A 25,200-nucleotide genomic window follows, 5' to 3' on the forward strand; every position below is an offset into this window, starting at 1 on the left:
GCACGGGAGAGCTGTCGGCAGTCTCCAGACCGCTTTACCAACAGCAGCGTGGCTCCAGCCACGCTGGAAATGGAGGCCTCCGAGCCACATGGAACGGAGTAGCGCGGCTCCTGCCGCAAGGGAAACTAGTCAGCTGCCTCCGGGCCACGAGTGAATGAAGGAAGAAAAAGGTGAAGAGGCAGCCTATGGCTCTTGCCACAGGCCGAATCGTAACACGCAATGCCCAGGGCAACTCTTTAAAAAGCCCTAAAATATGTTTACGCACATAAAATTGCATTTTATGCGCATCAATTTTTTTGACAATCTAGCATACATTATAGTTTCAGCTCTTTACAACTGTTAGTAATCCATGGCTATATTGAGGAAATTCAAAGGATGCTATAAATATTTTAAACATTTTTTAATGGTATCAACGCAAATTTTGTAGCTTGCCCTAAAGGTTCACACGTTGCCACAAACTCTTGGAAGGTTTAAAAGGGCCTGAAGATGTCTCTTTTTGAATCTGAGATCATGGAAGTTTCCCAGAACAAAAAAGATATATAGATTGGGTTCTTTAGTCACTGAATAAGCCCTTGTCTGTAAATCATTTCTTATCTTTTCCTTCCAGTCACAATTTAGAAGAAACAGCAGAAGAGCCACAGCCCGTTCAGATAAAAAGGAGCAGGTATATGCATTCAACATTCACATTTTTGCATTTATATATGTATATTACTTTCGATAAGTAAATCAAAATATAGTAATAATGTTTAAGCAAAGGTCAGTATAAGCAAGCTGAATGATTGATATTAGTGTAATGCTGTATGTTTATTACCTTCTGTATGTGTAATGCTGCATGATTGTTGTCCAGTGTGAGTGTGATGCTGTATAATAATTATTTTCTACAAACCACATTTTGTGGTTCCACCTTTTACTCTTGAATTTCTTGGCTGAATATCTCAAGAGGGCTCCATCTCAGAATTCACAGGAAAGTTTTCTGAGACTCATTCATATGATCGATGGAACCCAAGCTGTATCTTTGATCTATGTAATTGATATACTAATTACTACCTCCCATGCTCCATTTTACCATTCATCTTTCCTTTATTTTTATTAGTCTGTTTGCATCTATCTTATCTCATGAAATAATTAAACTATAGCAACCCAGAATAAATAATCAATTTAGTTTTGATTAGTAAATGTAATTAGATATTTATAATAAATAATAATACTTATTTTGTTGAGCATAGCATGATTTTGATTATCTATACATTATATAATGTAAGATGAGGCATGAGCTAGTGGTTAGATCACACGTTTATTACTTGAATTTATGTCCCAGGACTAATTCTAAAACTTCACTCATTCACTGCGGGGACAATAATCAGACTACCTATGTTGGTGCAAATTTCAGCAGCTACTTTTTAACCATGGGGTTTGTTCCAATAATCAATGTAAAAGTATGCACATTCTCATGTTTTGAGTATTGTCTTCTCAAAACTTACCTTAGAGATTTGAGCCTGCTTTGTGTGTGGGTAATTTTTTCAAGTAAAACACACATAATTTTGATTATGCAACACTACATGCATTGCCCCTGCTTCTCTCCACCTCTAGGAATGCCTTTATACAGTGCAGGCAAAATTATCCAACATGGGTAATTTTGCCTGCATGGAAGGCGCTCAATAATAACAACTCCAGTTTCCCAAATAAAATGAAATTTTGCCCATAGAAAGAACTTTCATTATTGTCCTTTTTTTCTCTTTGTGACCATAGGCAAGTCATTTTACTTCTGTGTGCCTATAGGAACTAACTGAAATAAAGGCAGTAGGCTTTCTGGTCAACAAATGAAATTATTATTGTATTTACAGATCCAGAAGGTTAATTGACTCTTTATGCTGTTGCTTTAGAAGAAAATAACCAAAGGTAAGATTAATATTAAGAATGGTATGAAAAGTTGAGGGTAAAACATGCAATAAAACATATACAATATAAAAATGGTCAAATTATAGCACTCAACATATGCATATTGGTAAAATAAGAGAGAAGAAAAGCACACAGAGGTCGATTTGAAGTACCTAATTTTGGGACATAGCTGCTTAAACTTCTAATTTAAAAAAAACCTTCCCTACTGACAGACAAATTTAACCAGCTAAGTGTAACCTATCTTACCAAACAAAAATATCAACTAAAGGGACAGGCCTATAACTTGGCCATTTAACACAGATTTTTTAGAGCTAACCAGCTAAGTTAGGTAGGCAACTGCAGCTGCATAAATAAGAACATAAGAACATAAGAAATTGCCATGTCCGGTCAGACCAAGAGTCCATCAAGCCCAGCATCCTGTTTCCAACAGAGGCTAAACCAGGCACAAGAACCTGGCAATTACCCAAACACTAAGAAGATCTCATGCTACTGATGCAATTAATAGCAGATAGGGGTGTGCATTCGTTTGCAACGTATTGGCAATCCACAATGTATATGTATATATTCGTTGTATTCGTGGGGTCACGAAACATATCGCAATCCCCCACGAATACAGCATATCATCCATTCCATACGTTTGGCGCGCTCGCAGTGATTTCTTAGCGGCCATTTGAAATAGGAGAACGCCATTTGGGTGTATCCATAGCCAAAAACCAGCCCTTTCCTGTGAGTCATCAGTGATCTCACAGCCCTGGCAGAGTGGGTCAGAGAGGTTGGCAAGGAGACCAGAATGCAACGTATCAGTGACAAGAATTTTTACAATGCAGCCAATCGCGCTCTCACTCAGTGGTCGGTGACGCTTTGCTGATGACCTAGCACTATATATACTTAAGCATGCGGCGTGCCATGCACTTTCTTTGCAGGGGTGGTGTGGGGAGGGGATCTCTGCGGAAGGTGGCTGCACTCAGAGCTAGTCTGAGTTCTCAAATCTGTATTCAATTGCTAGCTAGGCTATGCTACTTCGATAGAAAAAAGATATTTGTTCTGCATTTGGCTGCAGTGCCTGCTAGCCCTGTTTTTTTTAAGCACTTTTTTTTAGTTGATCTGAGACGGTCTCTCTGTGCCATGGAGAGAGAGAAGCTGCTAGCAGTGGCATTTTGCTGCTTAATTCACCCCCCCCCTGGGGTAGGTTGCAAGCACCATTTGGGTGTTGTGGGGTGGGAGAGATATATTCAATTTCTAGCTAGTTTGCATAGAATTTCCATTGAAAAATATATTTCATCGATTCCAATTCCAGCTTTTTTGTTAACTGCATTTTTTAAATTGAACTCACTCAGTCTCTCTGTGCACTGGGCATCAGTGCCAGTGGGCACTAGGTAGTTTTCCAGACTCAGGTATATTGGGGCTGTGGGTGTCTGTGAAGCCAAATCCCCAGTGGGCCTCTTTTGTAGTGTACAAACTTGGTGTGTGCACACACATTTCATTAGTGCACATCAAGGCACTCTGCCCATGGGCAGCCAGTTTTGCAGACTCAGTATATTGGGACAGTGTGGGTCTGTGAAGTCAAATTCCAGTGGGCCTCTTTTGTAGTTACAAGCTCGGTGTGTGCATACACATTACATTAGAGCACATCAAGGCACTGTGCCTGTGGGCAGCCAGTTTTGCAGACTCAAGTATATGGGACAGCAGTGGTCTGTGAAGCCAAATCCCCAGTGGGCCTCTTTTGTAGTTACAAGCTCGGTATGTGCACACACATTACATTAGTGCACATCAAGGTACTGTGCCTGTAGGCAAGCAGGTTTAGCAGACTCAAGTATATTGTGACAGCATTGGTCTGTGAAGCCAAATCCCCAGTGGGCCTCTTTTGGAGTTACAAGCTCGGTGTGTGCACACACATTACATTAGTGCACTTCAAGGCATTGTGCCTGTGGGCAGGGCAGTTTTGCAGACTCAAGTATATTGGGACAGTGGTGTTCTGTGATGCCAAAATCCCCAGTGGGCCTCTTTTGGTAGTTACAAGCTCGTGTGTGCACACACATTACATTAGTGTACATCAAGGCACTGTACCTGTGGGCAGGCAGTTTAGCACAACTCATGTATATTGCGAGAGCGCTGCTCTCTGAAGCAAATTCCAGTGGGCCTCTTTTGTAGTTGCAAGCTTGGTGTGTGCACATATATACATTAGTGCACATCAAGGCACTGTGCCTGTGGGCAGCCAGTTTAGCAGACTATGAAGCCAAATCCCCAGTGGGCCTCTTTTGGAAATAATTCTTTTAATTGAAATCCCTAGTAGGCAGTGACATTAAAGCCATAATATCAGGAAAAGCTAGATGTGGTCGAGTGATTGGGACTGGCAGAGGAGGCACTTCAAAGGGCACTAGTGCCAGTCCCCCATTAAAAGTTAAAAAGGGACCTGTTGCATCTAAACTCTTTAGAGGAGCAGGCAGTTCCATCCGGAAAAAAATGAAATCTAAACATGATGCATCGCCAACAACTGTTTCTGACCCTGTAGTTTTGGAGGTGAGGGAAAGGGAGGGCGGAGTCTACAAGACAAATGTCGATACCCCAAAAGCAGCAGTGGGACAGCAGTCTCAACTAGCGATGACAATGTAGTGCAAGCACTGTTGCTTCTGATTCTGATGAAGAATCATCTTGTGTGGGATTCTCATCAGAAATGGAAGAAGTAATAGCTGATGAAGTTGTTAGGAGGATTCATTAGTCCTGTCTTAGTCTTCACTTCAGTGCTGCAGGGGAGAGATGAAACTGAGAGGAGGAGGAGGAAGAGAGCAGTCAGCACAGGCACAAAGTGTGACTGATGTCCTGGCATTGATTCTCAGGGTGGCACCCACTACTTCAGCTCCAGTGCCATCATCCACCCCCAAGGCTATAACAGAAGGGAGGATCACGAGAGACATCTGCAATCTTGAGACAGCTTAAAGTGACGGGAGGACCCGTGTTTTTCTCGGTGTAATTACTGTGGCAGGGCTATTAACATAGGCAAGGCAATGGGACATCTATCTAAGTTTGGCATGATGCATCATAATGAAGAGGCAACACCCAACGACAGTACTGCCATCTGGGGATGGTGCAGTACCAGTCAGGGGACCCCTTCCAAGCAGCTGTAAAGTGGTGAAAAGGAGCAGAGAGTCACCCCATGCCCTCAGCCCCTTCTAGCAGTCAGGTGGCAGGCCAGAAACCCCCTAACATGTGGCAGAAGCAACAACCCATCATGGAGGAAACGGGGTTGGAGTGAGGCGGTAGCCTCAAAATTTGTAACCAGGAACATTGGGGAAATTATTGCCCTTGATGACCAGCCCTTGCAGATAAGTGGAGAATGTGGGTTTCAAGCATTTTCTGAAGGTCATACTTCCAAATTACAAAGTCCCTTCCAGAACCACATTTAGCAGAAGGTCATCCCCAGCCTGTACAAGCAGTGTTGCAGGTTGCATCCAAGCGCTGCTAGCTAAGGCTGAGGAGAGTATACATTTCACCTGTGATATCTGGACCACCATGAAAGCTGCACACTCTTACCTCTCCCTGACAGCACACTAGTGGGACCTTGGCTGAGGCAGGGGCAAGCAGCAGCTCTATAGTGAACAAGTATCAAGGTGGAGGTGGGCTTTACTGCACACCCCACTGACGGACCAGGCCCATACCGCAGTCATGCATCAGACAGATGCTGGAGGGCGGCAACTACACCAGCAATACAGGAATCCTCAGCCAGTGTTTCTTTGTCACAGACAATGTGGCAAACATGGTAAAGGCAATAACTGACGGGGGATTTCAGAACATCCAATGTTTTGTACACACTCTGCACCTGCTAGTGAAGTCAGCTCTGGGTTGGAGTCCAAGCAGCAAGAGAATGGATACCTGCAGGACTTAATACACAAGTGCGGACATAGCAGGGCACTTTCACAGAAGTGTGAAGGTGGGGCAGGTTCTCTCTGACAAAAGCAGACTGATTTCGAGATGCCTCACAAAGCGTCTCATTCAAGACATTGCCACCCGGTGGAATTCTACTATATGATGCTGCAGAGGGTTAGTGGAGCTGCAGACAACCCCTTTCATGAACTTTCTGGTTCAATGACCATAGGTTTACAGAGAATCCCTTAGGGCATCATGATTGGTTAGTCATGAGTCAGCTGGTAAAAATCCTGCAGCCCTTCAAGGATGCCACGGAGGGAGCTGAGTTCCAGAAGTGCCACCTTGGCTGACATTATCCCTATTGTTAATTTCCTGGATGAAAATTTGGAGGCCTTTAACAGGAAGAGGGAATGACAGTTGAGGTGCTGCATTGTCTGGACGTTTTGCAGCAGCAGGTGTGCAAGAGAGATTAAGGCCTTTAATAGAAGAGCACACATACATGCTCACCACAGTCTGTGTCCCCATGTGAAAGGAAACTCGCCCTACAGTAACGATTGTCTCCTATTGGTGAAGGACCTGCTGTTAACAAAAGTCCGTGACAGGAGCACCATAGGCAGAAGACAGATTAGGTGTGAAGCAGAGGAGAAACAGCGGGCCACTTCAGAGAGTTGTGCTAGCCCAAGCAGGAGCAGCATTCTGTCAGTGACAGCTAGTATCTCCTTCTCCTCCACTTCAGTACGCCAAGGTATGTTGCCCATAAAGATTCATCTTTTATGCTACGGGCTAGAGAGAAAAGCAGCTTGCATGAGTGGACTCTCAGCCCACCCAAGCAAAGGAAACACCAGCACAACTGTCAGTGACACAGTATCTCTCAGAGCCCACAGAGGACATGCAGACAGATCCGCTGGCATATTGGGCACACAAGTCCACTGTCTGGCCACACCTAGCAAAGTGGCTCAGCAATATCTGTCATGTCCACCAACCAGTGTGTCAGTGAACGTGTATTTTCAATGACAGGGGTATATCATGAGCCCTCGCCGCTCAAGGCTGGCACCAGAGTTAATGGAAATGCTAATGTTTTTGAAAATAAACCTGCCTTTGCTTGGGTTTTCCAAATTTTTCCCTGTGAATGGGCAAGATGAATAATAGCAATTGAAAGCCTTGCAGCAGCTCAACTGTCTCCTATGCTCCAGATAATATCAGCACATGTACCTGACCTGAAGATGCTGTGCCGGTCAGTCCACTGTCCAGGGCGTATGTCCCTAAAAAAGGCTCTGACCTCAAACGCTGTGCCTGTCCGTCCACTGTCCAGGCCATAAGAACATAAGAACAAAAGAAAATGCCATACTGGGTCAGACCAAGGGTCCATCAAAGCCCAGCATCCTGTTTCCAACAGTGGCCAATCCAGGCCATAAGAACCTGGCAAGTACCCAAAACTAAGTCTATTCCATGTTACCATTGCTAATGGCAGTGCCTATTCTCTAAGTGAATTTAATAGCAGGTAATAGACTTCGCCATATGTCCCTACAGGGCAGGTAATAGACTTCGCCATACGTCCCTATAAGGGCCTGACCTGAAACGCTGTGCCTGTCTGACCACTGTCCAGGCCATAACGTCTCTTCAAGGCATGACCTGAAATGCTGGGCCTGTCTGTCCACTGGTCCGGCTGTAGATCTCTACAAGGGCCTGACCTGAAACACTGTGCCTGACCAGCCACTGTCCAGCCGTACATCCCTACAAGGGCCTGACCTCAATGCTCTGCCTGTCCATCTACCTGTCCAGGCTGTACTTCCCTACAAGGGCCTGACCTCAAATGCTGTGCCTGTCCATCCACTGTCCAGGCTCTGTGTTCCTACAAGGGCTTGACCTCAAAGGTTGTGCCTGTCTGAGTTTTGTTCTGGTATATCTAATTTCAATGCTGAAGTGCATAAGTACAGTTAATAGCATCTGGGTATTCACAAATAATCTCCAGCTCAGTTCTTGCTTCACAAATTGCAGTCTCTATTGCTCTAAAAGCATCTGACTTGCACAAAGGAAATCCTCTAATGTTGTGCCTGTCTGTCCAGGATTTATATCTCTACGAGGGTTTGACCTCGAATGCAGTGCCTGTCCGTCCAGGCCTTATGTCCCTAAAAGTGTTTGACCTTGAATGCTGTGCCTGTCTGTCCAGGCTTTACGCCTCTACGAGGGCTTGAGCTCTATCCTCCCATGCTTGTGCCTGTCCATCCAGGCTGTACGTCTCTTCCAAGGGTTTGACATCGAATGCTGTGCCTGCCCACCAGGATGTACAACTTTACAAGGGCTGTGACCCTCGAATGCTGTGCCTTCCCGTCCAGGCCTTATGTCCCTAAAAGGGCTTGACCTCTATTCCTCAAATGCTATGCCTGCCTGTCCATCCAGGCCTTATGTCCCTAAAAGGGCTTGACCTCTAATGCTGTGCCTGTCCGTCCTGGCCTTATGTCCCTATAGGGCTTGACCTCTATCCTTGAATGCTGTGCCTGCCTGTCCGTCCAAGCTTTACGCCCCTACGAGGGCTTGACTTCTATCCTCGAATGCTGTGCCTGCCTGTCCATCCAGGCCTTATGTCTCTACAAGGGCTTGACCTCTAATGCTGTGCCTGTCCATCCAGGCCTTATGTCCCTACGAGGGCTTGACCTCTATCCTCGAATGCTGTGCCTGTCTGTCCAGGCTCTACGTCTCTACAAGGGTTTGACCTTGAATGCTGTGCCTGTCCGTCCAGGCCTTATGTCCCTAAAAGTGTTTGACCTTCTAATGCTGTGCCTCTCTGTGCAGGCTTTATGCCCCTACGAGGGCTATGACCTCTATCCTCAAATGCTATGCCTGCCTGTCCATCCAGGCTTTATGCCCCTAGGAGGGCTTGACTTCTGTCCTTGAATGCTGTGCCTGCCTGTCCATCCAGGCTTTATATGCCCTAGGAGGGCTTGACTTCTGTCCTTGAATGCTGTGCCTGCCTGTCCATCCAGGCCTTATGTCTCTACAAGGCTTGACCTCGAATGCTGTGCCTGCCTGTCCAGGCCTTATGTACCTAAAATGGCTCGAATGCTGTGCCTGCCTGTCCGACCAGGCTTTACGCCCTTTGAGGGCTTGACTTCTATCCTCGAATGCTGTGCCTGCCTGTCCATCCAGGCCTTACATCTCTATGAGGGCTTGACCTCTAATGCTGTGCCTGTCCGTCTATGCCTTACATCTCTATGAGGGCTTGACCTCTAATGCTGTGCCTGTCCGTCCAGGCCTTATGTCCCAAAAAATGTTTGACCTCTAATGCTGTGCCTGTCTGTCTAGGCTTTACGTCCCTATGAGGGTTTGACCTCTAATGCTGTGCCTGACCATCCAGGAGCCCTTTCCTGATCAAAGGAAAGGGAACTCTCCCTGGGGTAGCCAGCCAGCTGTTGTGTCCGTCACTGTCTGACGTCTCTGCTCCGCCCACCTTACCTCATTGGTGACTCCCTTCAGGGTTGATGGAACGCTAGCTGCTGCGGCGTTCCCAGACCAGCTTGATGCTGCAAGCCGCCATGTTGACCAGATGCCTAAGGGCGCGCGTGCGCGCACAGCCCGATTGATGTACCAGCATTGGCGCAAACCTCACGGGCTTCCCCCTGAGATGACGTCACCAGCTCCAGATATTTAAGGTGTCAGTTTTCGCTAACAAGATGAGTTAGCAAGGGTTCGCTTCCTCCTGGTCGCTGCGGATTGGATTCACTCTCCACAACCCTAGCTACTCTGCCTCCTCGGACTTTACTAGAGCTACCCGCTCCTCGGGGGCCTTGCTCTCTCTTTTTCTTTTCAGGTCGCTGTCCGGAACCGGTACTCGCTCCTCAAGGGCCTACGTCCCGGACTTGCTCCTGGATACCACTTCTGCTAAGAAGTCATCGCTGCTTACAACATCAGTGAGGTTTCCATCTATCTATCAGAGCTTTCCCTGGGTCCAGGTACTCGCTCCTCGAGGGCCTAATGTATACCATCTCCTGGGCTGCCTCAAGAGACTATTGTGTGAATGTTACCATCAAGGACTTGTTCCAGAACTTTGCATATACTGCCTACTCACTTTCTTAGTTTCTCTACAGCTCAGTCACCCTGGGATCGTTGTTCCAATACCTGAAGGACTACAGCCCAGCCGGGCACTTCCAGCTCACTACTGCCACCTCTGGTGGTTTACTACATTGTTTAATAAAAGAACTAGTGTGTGTCTGTCTCCTATACTAAGCCTGACCAGTGGTCCCTCTCGGGATTTCCCCCGAGGGCATGGTCACCTGCCACTGGTCCAAGGATCCACCCACAACTATTCTAAATAACTACAGATTGCTAAATACCAGCTTTAACAACAGAGCTTGCTGACACCAGCCTATCTCTTAGTACCTGTTGACCCATGTTAAACCGCTGTTCACAGTGAGACCTCCTCCACATCGCCACACTTTGAAAGCTCTAGGGGGTAACCCATTGCGGGGAGCCCTTTCCTGCTCAAAGGAAAGGGAACTCTCCCTGGGTATAGCCAGCCTATCTCTTAACAACCGCTGACCCATGTTGAACCGCTGTTCACATGGAAACCTCCTCCGCCTCTGCTGTGAATATTCTCGTTTATATGTCCACTAGATTTTAAAAGACCAGCGAGAGCTCACTAGACGCCAATAGAAACACCCACTCTAGGGGCGAACCCATTCTAGGGAGCCCTTTCCTGCTCAAAGGATAGGGAACTCTCCCTGGGGCCAGCCTGTCTTGCCTCTATCAAAACCAGAGGGACTTGACTACCTCGGCTCTGCCAGCCTGTCTTGCCCCTATCAGCTTTCTGCCACTCTGCCTTGCTGCCAAACACCAGATGACTCACTCTACTCCTTGTGGTGTTCTTGCCACTATCATGGTTCCTCAGTGTGTTGGTGCTAGTCTGCTTGCTATGTTCCCCCTTCATTGTGTTGTAGGATGTTGATGCCACTTGTCTTGCCACTTTGCCTGTCGTGCTGCCTTCAAGGCATCTGTTATCGGTGCTCTCTTTTGAAGCTGTGGTGTGTTTTTGATACTCTCACTGCTGTTTTGTGCCTCTGTTAAAGCACTCTTGCCACTTCTGGTACCCTTTTGCCCTTTACAGTGCTTTAGGCTATTCATGCCACTTTGGTGCCACTTTGCCACAGTCTAAGTACCTTGGAGCTCTTTTCTTGTTCTGATGATTGCTCCCCAGAAGTTTCATCAGAATTGATAAGAAAACCTCAATTCTGCAGCCAAAAATAGATTGCAAATACTTCCCCCATTGACTTTAATGGGAATCGGAAAACGAATAAAACTTATCAACGGATCGGGCCCCCCCTTGAACGAATGCAACGTATTTGGGACCCGACGAATATGAATACCGAATTGGACGAATCCGTCCCTTCTGCACATCCCTAATAGCAGAGGCCATCCCCTAAGTCAATTTGATTAATAGTTGTCTTGAAGTGGCCAGTCAAATTTTGACTAACTAGATTTAGGAGAATTTTCAGTCAAAAATCAAACCAGTTAGGTTTGACTGAAATCTCACCAATTTTTAAAGTGGCCGTGATACTTGTAGGCCCATTGTACTGCTGGGTCTTCAAGATGTACACTGTAGTCTTCAAGATGATTTTTTAAAGGAAAACTCCATGCAGAGTTTTTCTTTTGAAAATCTTGCACCAGCTGGTACTGCACCATATTTTTTCAATGCAAAGTATTCAGGATAAAGCATATTTCACCCAGCCTGCCCTGATCACACCACTGACATCACCCCTTTTTCCTACAGTAAAAAGTATGCTTGCTGTTGACATTGTATATATTACCCCCTCCCCAAGATGGGAGGAATTTTTAAAAGTTTTTTCTCCATGGGTAAAAGACCTATCATTTACACATGAAAATCTCTTTGAAAATTGTTTCCAAAATGTCTTACTTTCTTCCTAACAGGAAAGGAGAAGTAGCATGAGCAGTCGTGACTAACTGCCTCTCCCCAGCTCCTTAACAAGAAATAATAACATGCAAAACAGAGCCAATAAATATCAAGACACATTTATCCAAATGAAATAAATAAAGGCTGAAGCTTTATTAAATAATTTAATGCTGCCACCTCACTGGCATCAAACAGATCCTGGAAACAGTCAAACCTCTGGTTGTGTCTGAGAACTCCTTGGTCAACAGCCCTGACAATAGTTGGAGCATCTATTGCAAATTATTCATATCCTCCTCTCCCTTTTCTCAGTATCCCAACCATTGGACAATGGGTAACCCATTAATGGGCTTGCCAGGGTCCTCCCACAATAATTAAAACTGTTCACACATTAAACTGTGTGCCCTATCTACCCAGCACCTATGCTAGAGCCCTACAAATCAAAACAGCACTCAAAACAGTAACAATCCTACCTATGAAAATTATCTACCTACAGCAAATATTATACCAAGCCCTAAAACATCAATATGCCTCGTATTAGGAAAACAGAACAAGCCAAGCAGCTATAGATCCCTACACAGAAAATACCTTACCCAAATGGTCTGGCACAGACAAAATACAGACAGACCCTCAATAAAAACGGAATAAAGAGACCATAAAGTATTAAAAAAAAAAGTGCAGACTAAATCTGAACTGGAAACTGTAACAAGCCAGACACTGTATATGAAAAACAGAAATATAACCATTCCTCATAAAACATCAAACAATAAAACAAATATAAAGCATAATAGTAGAACCATACTAAAAAAAGAACAAATATTTCAAAACAGCTAGTGAATAGCTTATCCAATAATTGAAATACATTTGTTTTAAAATTTACTCTTTTCAAATATTATTATTGGTGTTTGGGACATACATTAAATAACACCCAATAAGTAAAACTTGCAAGGATAAAATAAATATTCCCTGCTCTCCATATCTAGGAATGTATGATTTCCACTCATCCTGAAATTGTTGTGAATTATTAGCAGGAGAGAGGGTGGGTGCACAACCTTTTTCCTTCCTCTCATTCACATGCAAGCAGTCTCCCAATCATTCTCATGCATGCATGCAAGTAGGGTCCCAATATCTTTCTCACAGTCACTCACACATGCAGGCTCACAATCTCTCTCTCTCTTTTACAGGTGTACACACACACACACACACACATGTACACACACACACACACATGTCTCCACATTGAGGATGTAAAGCCCCAGGAGACCCCAGTCTGGGATCCCATTATCAAGGGGAAAATGAAGTCCATCAGGGCTTTTACCCTGCACTAAGAGGTGGAGGAAATGATGCTGGTGGAGTAAGAATCCCCTGAATTGGCTCTAAGAGAGGTGAAGCTTCTACAGAAGTTATACCCCTCCCACCGGCCATGCTGCAGAAGTTCTTTCAGACACCAACTGTGGATGCCCTAGTCATGGCTGTGTTGAGAAAGCAACAAGGAAGGCTATCTAAAAAAGCCGTGGAGGCAACAAAATGAGGATTAGAAGCCAAGATGTCAAATTTAAATCCTTTATTGAAGACTTGGAATTTTCAAAAGCGCCTATATTTATATTTTTATGTCCTTTTACTAATCGCAATAACCATTTTTATTTTTATCTTTTATTTTTCCTTTTTTATTTGGATTCATGCCCCCTTAATTATATTGTTGCGATCATAGAGAATGTGTCACATACGGGGCACACTAGGACACGCCCCTTTTAATTTGATTGACATTTTTCTTCGCGCGTTTTTTGAGCGCTTAAAGTTAAGTATTCAGTCTGGTTATTTTTTTCGATTTACTCTGATCTAGTAAGTAATCTGATAGCAAATTTGCAAAAAGAATGAATAAAAAAGAGTTTTTGTAAGAGAGGCAAAAGCAAGTTTGGAAACCAATTTGTTTGAGTGGATGAGACTTTAAATGTCCAGCTGAAATCACATAGGCACAGTTAGGCTAGATTTTTTTCAGTAATGAGGTTGGAACGTTTATTTTCAAGTAGTGTATTTTATCTCATTCTATTTAGTTCCCTTTTCAAAATAATATTATGTTATGTATCCATTTATTATTACTTTATTATTATTATTCTTTTAAGGTGTTTGAATGTTGTATACAGCCTGTGTGAAATCTAGTGGCAAATGATGATCTTTACCTCTTGGGTACATGCTTAAAGCAAAAACTGCAAGGAGGTAAATACATTAGATTTTTTTCAATATCTTGTCTATTATGAATCAATATTTTGCATGTTTACATTCAAATCTGTTTTCATATTTTTCTATTTCTATTTATCTTCATTACATCTTCCAGACCATTGATGCATTTTTATATTCCATCTGTATGTACATGAATGCCATATGATACAATAAGAGGTATGTTTTCATATTTTTTATGTTTCCACTTTCCATGTTGCCATTTTATATGTCCTAAGTCATGTGTTTTATTTCTATTATTTATTTTATTTATTATGTATGTGTTTTTATGTGTCATAGCCCCTGATGCAGCCCCTTGACAGAGGGCGAAACTCGGCCTGAGTAAAAAAAAGGGCGCTTTTGAAAATTCCAAGTCTTCAATAAAGGATTTAAATTTGACATCTTGGCTTCTAATCCTCATTTTGTTGCCTAGTCATGGCTGTGACACACCGTACCACCATCCCAATCGAAGGGGGCACTTCGTTGATGGATCCTCAGGGTAGTAAGCTGGAGACTCTGTTGAGAAGTTTGTTCACTTCTTAAGTGATGGCTGTTCAGATTTCTGTTGGCCTTGACTGTATGTGCCCTTCTGCACTGGATTCAGCAGTTTCCAGAGAGCAAGGAGGTGGTGAGGATGGAATCAATTACTGCCTTTGTGTGGACATTCTCTATGACTTGCTCCACTGTTCTTCTCATTCCGTTGCTCTCTTGGTCACTGTTCGTTGGTTACTTTGGCTACCTAACTGTTTTGTGGATTTGTGGTCCAAGTTATGGCTGGGCAAGCTCCCTTTCAAGGGCAGGTTGTTGTTTGGTGAGGACCTGGACCAGTTGGTGAAGAATCTGGGAGATCCTAAGTTCCAGCTGCTCCTGAAGGATAAGGAATGGTCTTAATCAGAGCGGTAGGCACCAGGAATAGTTTCATGATTCCAGGCTTCATAGGCCAGGTTGGCAATCCTTCAGCTATTCTTCACATAATTTCCGGTCAGCGAAAGGTAAAAGTAAGTCCTTTTGTGACTTCAGGAAGCCGAGAACAGATTCTGGACAGTCTTCAATGTCCAGCAAGTTTGCCCCATGAAGGGCAGTGAGTCCACTTGCTCTTAACTCCAGTAGGTGGTTGCTTGCAAGGGCTCTACAGGGAGTGGACCCAGATAACTTCATATCAGTGGGTACTGGAAATCATCCACTCAAGGTATGCACTGGATCTACAGCATCCCATTCACAATGTCTTCATGGTCCCTCCTATTCTTCTTTGGTCAAGCAGCGGGCTCTTGACCGAAGGGCAATGGTGTGGGTACTGGATCCTGAACAGGGCAGGGCCATTACTCTATCTATTTTGTGGGACCCAAGAAGGACAGGTTCTTTCATTCCATTCTGGATCTCAAAGGGGTGAACTGCAGTTTGTAGGTTACTCAATTTCAAATGGAAATGCTGTACTCTATACTCATGACTGTCCAACAGGGAAAGTACATAAGAACATAAGATATGCCATACTGGGTCAGACCAAGGGTCCATCAAGCCCAGTATCCTGTTTTTAACAGTGGCAAATCCAAGTCACAAATACCTGGCAAGTACCCAACATTAGATACATCACAAGCTACTATTGCTTATTAATTACCATAATAGCAGTTTATGGATTTTTTTCTCTAGGAGTTTATTCAAACCTTTATTAAATCCAGTTACACTAAATGCTGTAACTACATCATCTGGCAATGAATTCCAGAGCTTAACTATGCACTGAGTGAAAAATAATTTTCTTCAATTTGTTTTAAATGAGCTACTTGCTATCTTTATGGAGTGCCCCCTGGTCTGTCTATTATCTGAGAGAGTAAATAACTGATTTACATTAACTTGTTCAAGTCCTTTCATTATTTTGTAGACTTCTATCATATCCCCCCTCAGTTGTTTCCTCTCCAAACTGAACAGCCCTTTCTTCTTTAGCCTTTCCTTATAGGGCAATCGTTCCATGCCCCTTATCATTTTGGTCATCCTTCTCTGCACTTTCTCCACTACAGCTATATCCTTTTTAAGATGCTGTGACCAGAATTGCACATATTCAAAGTGCGGTCTCACCATGGAGCGATACAGAGGCATTATGATTTCCTCCGTTTTATTTGCTATTCCCTTCCTATAATTCCTAACATTCTGTTTGCTTTTTTGATCACCACAGAACACTGAGCCGATGATTTCAATGCATTATCCACTAAGACACCTAGATCTCTTTCCTGGGTGGTAACTCCTAAGATAGAACCTAACATTGTATAACTACAGCAAGGGTTATTTTTCCCTATATGTATCACTTTGCACTTGTCCACATTAAATTTCATCTGCCATTTGGAAGCCCAATCTTCCAGTCTCGCAAGGTCCTCCTGCAACTCATCACAATCCTCTTGAGATTTAACTACTCTGCATCATTTTGTGTCATCCACAAATTTGATCACCTCACTCGTCATACCCCTTTCCAGATCATTTATAAATATATTAAAAATCACCTGTCCAAGTACAGATCCCTGAGGCACTCCATTGTTTACCTTTTTGCGCTGTGAAAACGGACCATTTAATCCTACTCTCTGTTTCCTGTCCTTTAACCAGCTTGCAATCCATAAAAGGACATCGCCTCCTATCCCATGACTTTTTATTTTTCTTAAAAGCCTCTCATGTTGGACTTTGTCAAATGCCTTCTGAAAATCCAAATACACTACATCTACCGGTTCACCTTTGCCCATATGTTTATTCACCTCTTAAAAAAATGTAGATTTGTGAGGCAAGATCTCCCTTGGATAAATCCATGCTGGCTGTGTCCCATTAAATCATGTCTATCTAAATGTTCTGTGATTTTATTCCTTATAACAGTTTCCATGATTTTTCCAGGCTCTGAAGTCAGGCTCACCAGTCTATTGTTTCCTGGATCACCCCTGGAGCCCTTTTAAAATATCGGGATTACAGTGAGTACCTTCCAGTCTTCAGGTACATCTGCTATCTCAGTTTGTCAGAAGCCTACCAGCATATTCCCATCAGTCTAAAGAATTAGAGATACCTACACTTCTGCATTTTACCCGAGCATTTTCTGTGCGTTACGTTTCAGGTTGTCAACAGCATCTTGCATATTTACCAAAGTAATGGTGATGGTGGTGATGGCCCTCAGGCACGAAGGTATTATGGTCCACCCATATTTTGATGTTTGACTGATTTGGACCAAATCTCATCAAGAGGTGGTTCAGGTGTCCAGCAGGGAAGTCCATGTTTTAGAAACCTTGGCTGAGTGATCAGTTTTGCAAAAAGAAAATTACAGCCCACACAGTCCCTGAAATATTTGAAGACACGCTTCGACATTCTGAGTGACCAGGAATTTTTTACAGACAAGAGAGTGACCAAGATGGTTCTTCATGTTTAGAGATTACTTGGTCTCCTGGGTCCCACTGCTTGGGACTACTTGCAAGTTCTTGGTAGGTTTATGCATTCACATAAACCAAATTTGCAAAACAAAATGAATAGGATCAATTTGTTTCCTTTTTGGGGCCCTGAAACAAATTGAGGGGCCTAGGCCTAGGCCCGTGGCTGGGGCCTCACTTAGGGTATAAGCCAAGGCCCAAAGCAGGAGCCACAGCCTATGCCTGCAGGGCATAGGCTGTGGCTCCTGCTTTGGGCTCCTGGCACCTCAGCCTAGGCATAAGACACAGCCCAATGTAGGGGTCATGTGATGCTGGAGTCTCGGCCTAGGCCCATACCCAACACCAGCACCATGGCTGAGACCCAAGTAAAGGTCCTGCAAGAAATTTTGCCAGCGTTGAGAAATTTCCCAACCCCCACTTACCAGATTCATTGGGATCTGACACTATGGTCAGGCCCAGGCCCAACACCTGGTTCCAACCCAGGGTCCAAATCCCAATGCCTGGGCCTTGGCCTGATGCTGGGGCCCAGTTCAGAGGTTGGGGCAGGATGCCTGGGCCTTGGCCCAGGCCAGGTCTGATGCTGGGGCCTTGCCCAAAGACTGGATCCTGATGCCTTGGTTTCAGCCCAGGGTCAGGCCCAAGCCCGGAGGCCAGAGCACAGGCCATGTAGATGTCGTCCTTCTTCTGTCTTCTTTCTTCTTCAAATGATGCTGTCTTCTGAGGATGTACCAGCATAAATTAATGCCATTGCATCATCCTCAGAGGGGGTGCCATTTTGTTGTATGGCAGTTCAATTAACTCAGTTAATTTGGTGTATTCCCAGCAGATGACATCATTTGAAGAAGAAAAACAACTCCTACAAGGCCTGGGCTCTGGGTTCCAGGCCTGGGCCATACCCTGGGCCCAGGCTGCAGACTGTGTCCTTTTTTGCGCCTGGACTTGGGCCAAGACCCAGGAATCAGGACCCAGCCTCCAGCCTGGGTTTTGATATCAGGCTTGGGCCTATGCTCTGACCTAAGCTGAGGCCCAGGCATGGGGACCCGGCTTCCAGACTGGGCCCCAGTGTTATACCTGAGCTTGGACCAAGGACCAGGAGTCAAGACACGGCCTCTGGGCTGGGCCCCCGTATTGGGCCTAGGCCTAGGCTGAGGTTCAAGCATTAGGATCCAGCCTTCAAACCGGGCTCCAGCATCAGTCCTGGGCCTGGGCTTTGGCCTAGGCTGAGAACCAGTCATTGGAACCCAGCCTCCGGGTTGGGTCCTGGAGTTGGGCCTGGTCTGAGACGTCAGGACCAGGCTTCTAAGTCTGGGATTGTGTAGGGCCTAGGCTGAGATTGCAGCGACTTACCATGACCTAGTCCTATGCAAGCCAAGGCTTTGGCCTGTGCCTAGGCCTCACCAGCAGATCCCCCCAGAGCAGGCAAGTGGGGACTGGGGAGGATCCTGGTACCAGCATTTTTATCGGGTTGGACGGCTGGGTGGTGGGGTCAGGCAGCCTTGAGAGGCCCCTTCCTTTTTTTTTCCATTTTTGTTTTTTGGGTTTTTTTTAATGTTTATTTCATATTTTTTAAATAAAGAAATAAACATTCAATGAAATGAAATTCATGGGGGAAAAATCTGAAAATGAAACAAATATTTTATCCTTGCACACCCCTAGTTCTCGATTTAATGGCAGCAACATTGGATCTGGTCTATTGGACCAGAGCACACATGCGGCCCCTGCAGGACTATCTTCTAGCCCACTGATCTTCTCAGTCCTAGGATTACTGGATGAGGCTTCCCTTGTAACTGCCAGGTCATGAGTCCCTTCGTTAGTGGATGATTCACTCGCACTTGTTAAAGGTTGTCACTTTGATTACAGCTTCTTGGATCATGTTGACTATTAATGCCAGTTTGGTCAGTTGGGGGGGCTCTTTGACAGCAGCAGGTGGTTCAGAGCCGGTGCACTCTTGGTCCATCAACAGGTTGGAGACCAGGGCTATCCATTTGGCTCTACTGCATTTCCTCCCGTTTCTCCAGGGCAAAGCTGTCTGGGCCCTCTCTGACAATGCGACGGAAGTGGTATATATGTATCAACAGGGAGGAACTAGGAGCTGAGGGGTGTCACTGGAGATGACTGCTTTTCCCATGGACAGAAGAAAATCTCATGTTGCTGTTGGCAGCACACATTGATGGGCAAGAGAACATGCAGGCAGACTTTCTCAACCAAACTCTTCTGGATCTGGGGTAGTGGTCACCCGCTGGTCGCCCATTGGTGGTGTCTTCCACATATGGATCTAATGGCAACTGGGTAGAACACAAAAGTATGCCATTTCTTCAGTTGGTGAAGTGACCTGGACTCCATGGGGATCAATGCACTGGTTCAGCCTTGGGCTATGGGGAAATTTCTTTACATCTTTCCCATAGGAAGAGTGCTTCATAGGGTAGAGGGGGAAGTCAATCGAGTCATCTTAATTGCACAGACGCTTACATTTTCCAGAAACTCTCGGTTTACTAACTCCAGGGCCAGTAATCATGGATGATCCATCTCCATTTTGTCTTATGGCTTGGCTCTTGAGTGGAAGGGCTTGCGGAGGAGGGGATATTCCTCTTTGGTGATCTCTACCCTAGTGGAGACACATAACTCCTCAATGTCACATGTGGCGTTGTTTTTGGCCTTTTGCGAGGTCAGATCAGAGTCCCCTGGCAGGCCGTGATTCCATGCATCCTAGTTTTTCTTCACAGAGACCTGGAGAAGGGTCTAATTTTGAATTTCCTGAAGGTCCAGGTAGCATCTGTTTCTTGCTTCTAAGGAAGACTGGGCGATGTGTCTATAGCAGCCCATTCTGATTCTCTAGGTTTTATAAGAAGGTCAGGAGATTGCGGCCCCCTATCTGGTTGATTGTTCCTTCATGGGACCTTAATTTAGTGTTGAGGACTCTTTCAAGGCCTCCTTTTGAACCTCAGAGCATGCTACCTTGAAGGGTCTTTCCTTGAAGCCAGCATTTTTGGTTGCCATCTGTTCAGCAAAGAATTTGAGGGATTCATGCATTGTCTTGTGATCCCTTTCTGGTCATTTCTCCAGATACGGTCACTTTCCATCCAGTACCTTCTGAAAGTCAATTCCCCCTTTCATATTAATCAGGTGGTGACTCTCCTAGATTTTTCCAGGGAGGAGTGTAGAGATTAGTCTTGGTCTCTCTGATGTTTGGATCTTTGGAGTTGAATCATTAGTCTGGAGGTGACAAACACTTTTTACAAGTCAGATAGATTGATTATTCTTTTTGGGGGATCCACATAAAGGAGAAGTGGCCTCCAAGGCTAATCTGGCTCAGTGGATAAAGAAAACTATATATCGGCTTATGTGCTGAAGGGCAGAAAGCCTCCAGACTTGATTCAAGAGCATTCCACAAGAGCACAGTCATCCTCTTGGGTGGAGGTGCAAGCCCTGTCACCCATGGACATCTATAGGATGGCCACCTGGTCGTCCATACATACTTTTGTGAAGCATTACCTGCTGGATGTTCTGGCCAGGGAGCTCTTGGGGTTCTCTCAAAGTGTTCTGGCCAGGGAGTTCTTGTGGGGTTATCAAAGTGGCCCTCACTTCCTCTCACTCAAAGTAGGTAGGGCCTTGGTACTTCCCACCTGTATGGGATTGGTGTAGCTGGACGAGATGGAAGGAGAAATTTTCTTACCTGTTAATTTCTTTTCATTTAGTCCTGCTTCACCACTTCAGGACCCTCATGGGAAGCAGAGCCGATTTCATACCAGAGGCTATGATCTTAACCTGTCTGCAACCTAGCTATACTTAGGTGTGTTTACTTTTCCTTGTTATTTTTCTCCTTTTATTTCCCAGTTAGGTTGGAAGCTGCATAATATCTTCTTCTCAGATTCATTTTGCTCTTTGTATTATGGGATTTAATTTGTTGGGTCTGATCCAAAGTGGATTTCTGCTCTGTTGCACTGCGATGTCATGTGAGAAAAACAATGTTCTCTGCCTCCATCTGCTGGTAGGAGAAAATAATCAACCTGTACGAGTCTGGCTGGTGTAGCAGGACTAATGGAAAGGAAATTTCTCCTTATAGAGGTCTATATTCAGTCACAGTGTGGCTTGGCTAGTTAGCTGGATAAATTTATCAGCTAACTTTAGGACAGTCCTATTGGCCAAACAGAGTTAGCCAGATAACTTAGCTAGCTAACTCAACCCCTTCCAGATATGCCTCCAGAATGCCCATAACTTATTTGGCTATAATTTAGCCATATAAGTGGCTGAATATGCTAAATTTGCCATTTAGATGGATAACTTTTCAGTTATCCATCTAAATGGCTTTTGAATATGGACTTCATAGAAAATAACATGCCATGGAGGACAATCGTACTAAAAACAGAAACGTTTTGCTCATTATTCCAGTTTTAGCAAGCAATATTATGCTACCTTGACCTCTATTCAAATAAGCCCATAGCAAATATTGCACATAGTTTGCTATGAACTTTTCTGAGAAAACTTTAACTCCAGCTCATTGAAGACTAGATAAGGTTCTTGCAAAATCCAGTTTGCAACAGATATTTGTGCATGCAGTTTTTATTACGGTCGTTGACTTGGTTCCACATAAGCGAATTAGAAATAAACTAAATGCCCTTGGTATAGGCCCTAAAGTGACTGACTGGTTTAGAGACTGGTAATGTAGAAGGCAGCAAAGGATAGTGGTAAATGCAGCTCACTTCAGAGAAAGGGGCGTTACTACTGGTATGCCACAGGATTGGGCCTTGGACACGTTCTTTTCAACAATATCATAAGTGATATTGAAAAAGGACTATCAGAAAAGGTTTGTCATTTTGCAGATGATACCAAAATCTGCAACAGGATAAACACCCAGGAAGGTGTGGAAAACATGAGGAGGGATCTAGCAAAACTTGAGGAATGGTCTAAAGTCTGGCAGCTAAGATTTAATGTTAAAAAATGCAGTCATGCATTTAGGCTGTAAAAGCTCAAGGGACTAGAACATTCTAATAGATGAAATTATTCTATACATGAAATAAGAGTGGGATCTGGGAATGATCATATCTGATGATCTCAAGGTGATTAAACAGGTGGATAAACCAACAGCAAAAGCCAGAATGATGCTTGAGTGCATAGGGTCCTTGGTGAGACCTCATTTGGAATACTGTGAGACCGCACCTTCAAAAAGATATAAACAATATGGGGTCGGTCTAAAGGGCGGCTACTATAATAGTGTGTGATCTTCATTGTAAAGCATATGAGAACAGATTTAAAGATCTAAACATATATATCTTAGAGGAAAGGCAAGATTGGGGATATAAGAAAGAGACATTTAAATACCACTGAGGTATCAATGAAAGGTGGTGGGTCTCTTTCATTGAAAAGGAGGCTCTGGAATGAGAGATCATGGGATAAGAATGAAGAGGGGTAGAATGAGGAGTTATTTAAGGAAAGTAAGGTCTACAGAAAGAGTAGTGAGTGCATTGAACAGTCTCCCAGTGGAAATGCTGGAGACAAGGACATAGTTACATAGTAATAACGGCAGAAAAAGACCAAATGTTCCATCCAATCTGCCCAGAAAGCTTTCCATGGAAGTAAATGCCACTCCGTGCAGGTTACTCCATATTTCTGTTAAGGGTAGTAACTGCCCCTCTGTGCATGTTACCCCCATGATTCTGTTAAGGATAGTAACTGCTGCCCCATGCAGGTTACCCCCAGGCCCACTACCCCCATGCTTCTTTTCATTCATTGCCATCCTCTAGCCTTTAGGGATCCACAGTGTTTATCCCATGCCCCTTTGAAATCCTTCACAGTTTTAGTCTTCACCACTTCCTCGGGAAGGTCATTCCAGGCATCCACCACCCTCTCCATGAAGAAATATTTTCTGACATTGGTTCTAAGTCTTCCTCCCTGGAGTTTCAAATTGTGACCCCTCCTTCTATTAAATTGTTTCTAATGGAAAAGGTCGGGTGTTGACCATGGATCATTAAAGCCTCTCAGAATCTGAAGGTCTGTATCATATCACCCCTGTTCCTCCTCTCCTCCAGCATACACATATTCAGGTTCTTCAGCCTCTCCTCATAAGTCATTTGATGGAGACCACCCACCATTTTGGTCGCCCTTCTCTGGACCGCCTCCGTCTTGTCTCTGTCCCTTTTGAGATATGGTCTCCAGAACTAAACACAGTACTCAAGGTGAGGCCTCACCAAGGACCTGTACAAAGGAATTATCACTCCCCTTTTCTTACTAGATATTCCTCTCTCTATGTAGCCCAGCATTCTTCTGGCTTTAGCTATCGCCCTGTCACATTGCTTCACCAATTTCAGGTCATTAGACACTATCACCCCAAGGTCTCTCTCCTGCTCTGTGCCCATTAGCCCCTCACCCCCCAACACATACAGTTCTTTCAGATTACCACATCCCAGATGCATGACTCTGCACTTCATGGCATTGAATCCCAGCTGCCATATCTTCGACCACTCTTCCATCTTCCTTAAATCCCGTCTCATTCTCTCTTCTTCTTCCAGCATGTCCACTCTGTTGCAGATCATAGTATCATCCACAAATAGACAAATTTTACCTTCTATCCCTTCCGCAATGTCACTCACAAAGATGTTGAATAGAACCGGTCCCAACATCAATCTCTGTGGCATTCCACTTAACACATTCTCTCTTCAGAGTATGTTCCAATATCTGAATTCTTGAACACAAAGAACAAGCACAGGGAATGTCTAAGGTATTGTAGCGCTAAGCAACTGTGGAAGCAAAAGTGGTAGTAAAAATTTCCTGCAGTCTTATGATCTTGTGAAATTGGGTTAATCATAGTAATATGCATGTTTTGGCCTTGTTAAATTTTACTAAATGTATTTGTGCCATGTCCCTTCTGTGAGTCCATATGGATTTATTGGGTTTTCTCAACCCCCACGTCTGTAAAGATATGCCAGCAGACATAGTGACATGACCAGGGAAACATGGATGAGCATTGGAGAAGAGATGTAAAGAGGTAGGCATATATTCAAGCAATGTTTTTTTTTTTCTGTTATAGCACAAATCAGGAGCTCACAAAGACCAAAATCAACAGCAGCAGTACATAGAAGACAGCTATATCTCTCCAGCCTTTGCCACCTAAATATTAAAAAATGAAAATATTATATTTTTATTTATTCTTATTGCTGTATTATTACATTTATTTCTAAAAATTAAAAAAACATTTAATTTCAACTTGGATTATTTTGTATCAGTCTGTGTTTGTGAGGGCAGATGTTGGCATGTGTGTTGTGAGCTTGAAATGTCTGGTTAAGAAAACTGTATGATGGAGTTTAAAAGAGGAAATGTATGATAGAAAATTCAAGATAGTGAAGAAATCTGGAAACATATCTTTTTTTGGTAGTTTTAGGTTTAGAAATAAGACCGAAGATGCTCAAGTTGTGTTCAAACCTAGGAGTCATCAGATGGCGATCTGAGCAGACGCATTTAAGTTTGTTCCCGTCAGTGCTCTCTCCTTTACCTTATGCCACATTCCGCGAGGAAATGCCGAGCCCAGGAGCACGAGTCAGCAACCACTTCGTCAGCTCATTTTTCTTCTGGACCAATGGACGCTCACGTTGTCTGGTAAGCTAAAACTTTGGGTGGAAGCTCGTGTTAGGGTGTTTGGGAGGAAGTGGAACCCGCCGCCTTTCAAGAGCTACAAACAATTCTGTCCCCGGAGGATTGAAGGGCCCTGGATAATCCGGCAGAGGCCTGCTTCTCCAGCCAGCCCCATGACCTACCTTTTGGGGGGAAAGGGGAAGAATCCACTGTGAGTCTGAAGAATAGGAGTGCCCTGGGAGATTTGTCAGAGCCGAGTGGAGTCTCTGCTTTTCTCGGGGAGGCAACAGACCACGCAGATCTTCATCAGCTACAGCGGGAGAAAACGATTATTCCCACAGTGTTGAATAAAGACCTGGTAAG

General features: G+C 44.3%; 1 long non-coding RNA gene across 1 annotated transcript in view; it reads left to right on the forward strand.

The window, feature by feature from the left end:
* LOC115089498 overlaps window positions 1-24,373 on the forward strand; it is a 152,239-nt gene extending 127,866 nt beyond the window's left edge. The window contains exons 9-11 of the long non-coding RNA XR_003856119.1: window positions 608-664; window positions 1,845-1,899; window positions 24,296-24,373. This is a non-coding gene — a long non-coding RNA (uncharacterized LOC115089498). The remainder of the gene's footprint in view (window positions 1-607; window positions 665-1,844; window positions 1,900-24,295) is intronic.
* The last annotated feature ends 827 nt before the right edge of the window (window positions 24,374-25,200 follow it).

This window comes from Rhinatrema bivittatum, chromosome 4 (assembly GCF_901001135.1).
Source record: "Rhinatrema bivittatum chromosome 4, aRhiBiv1.1, whole genome shotgun sequence".
NCBI lineage: Eukaryota > Metazoa > Chordata > Amphibia > Gymnophiona > Rhinatrematidae > Rhinatrema > Rhinatrema bivittatum.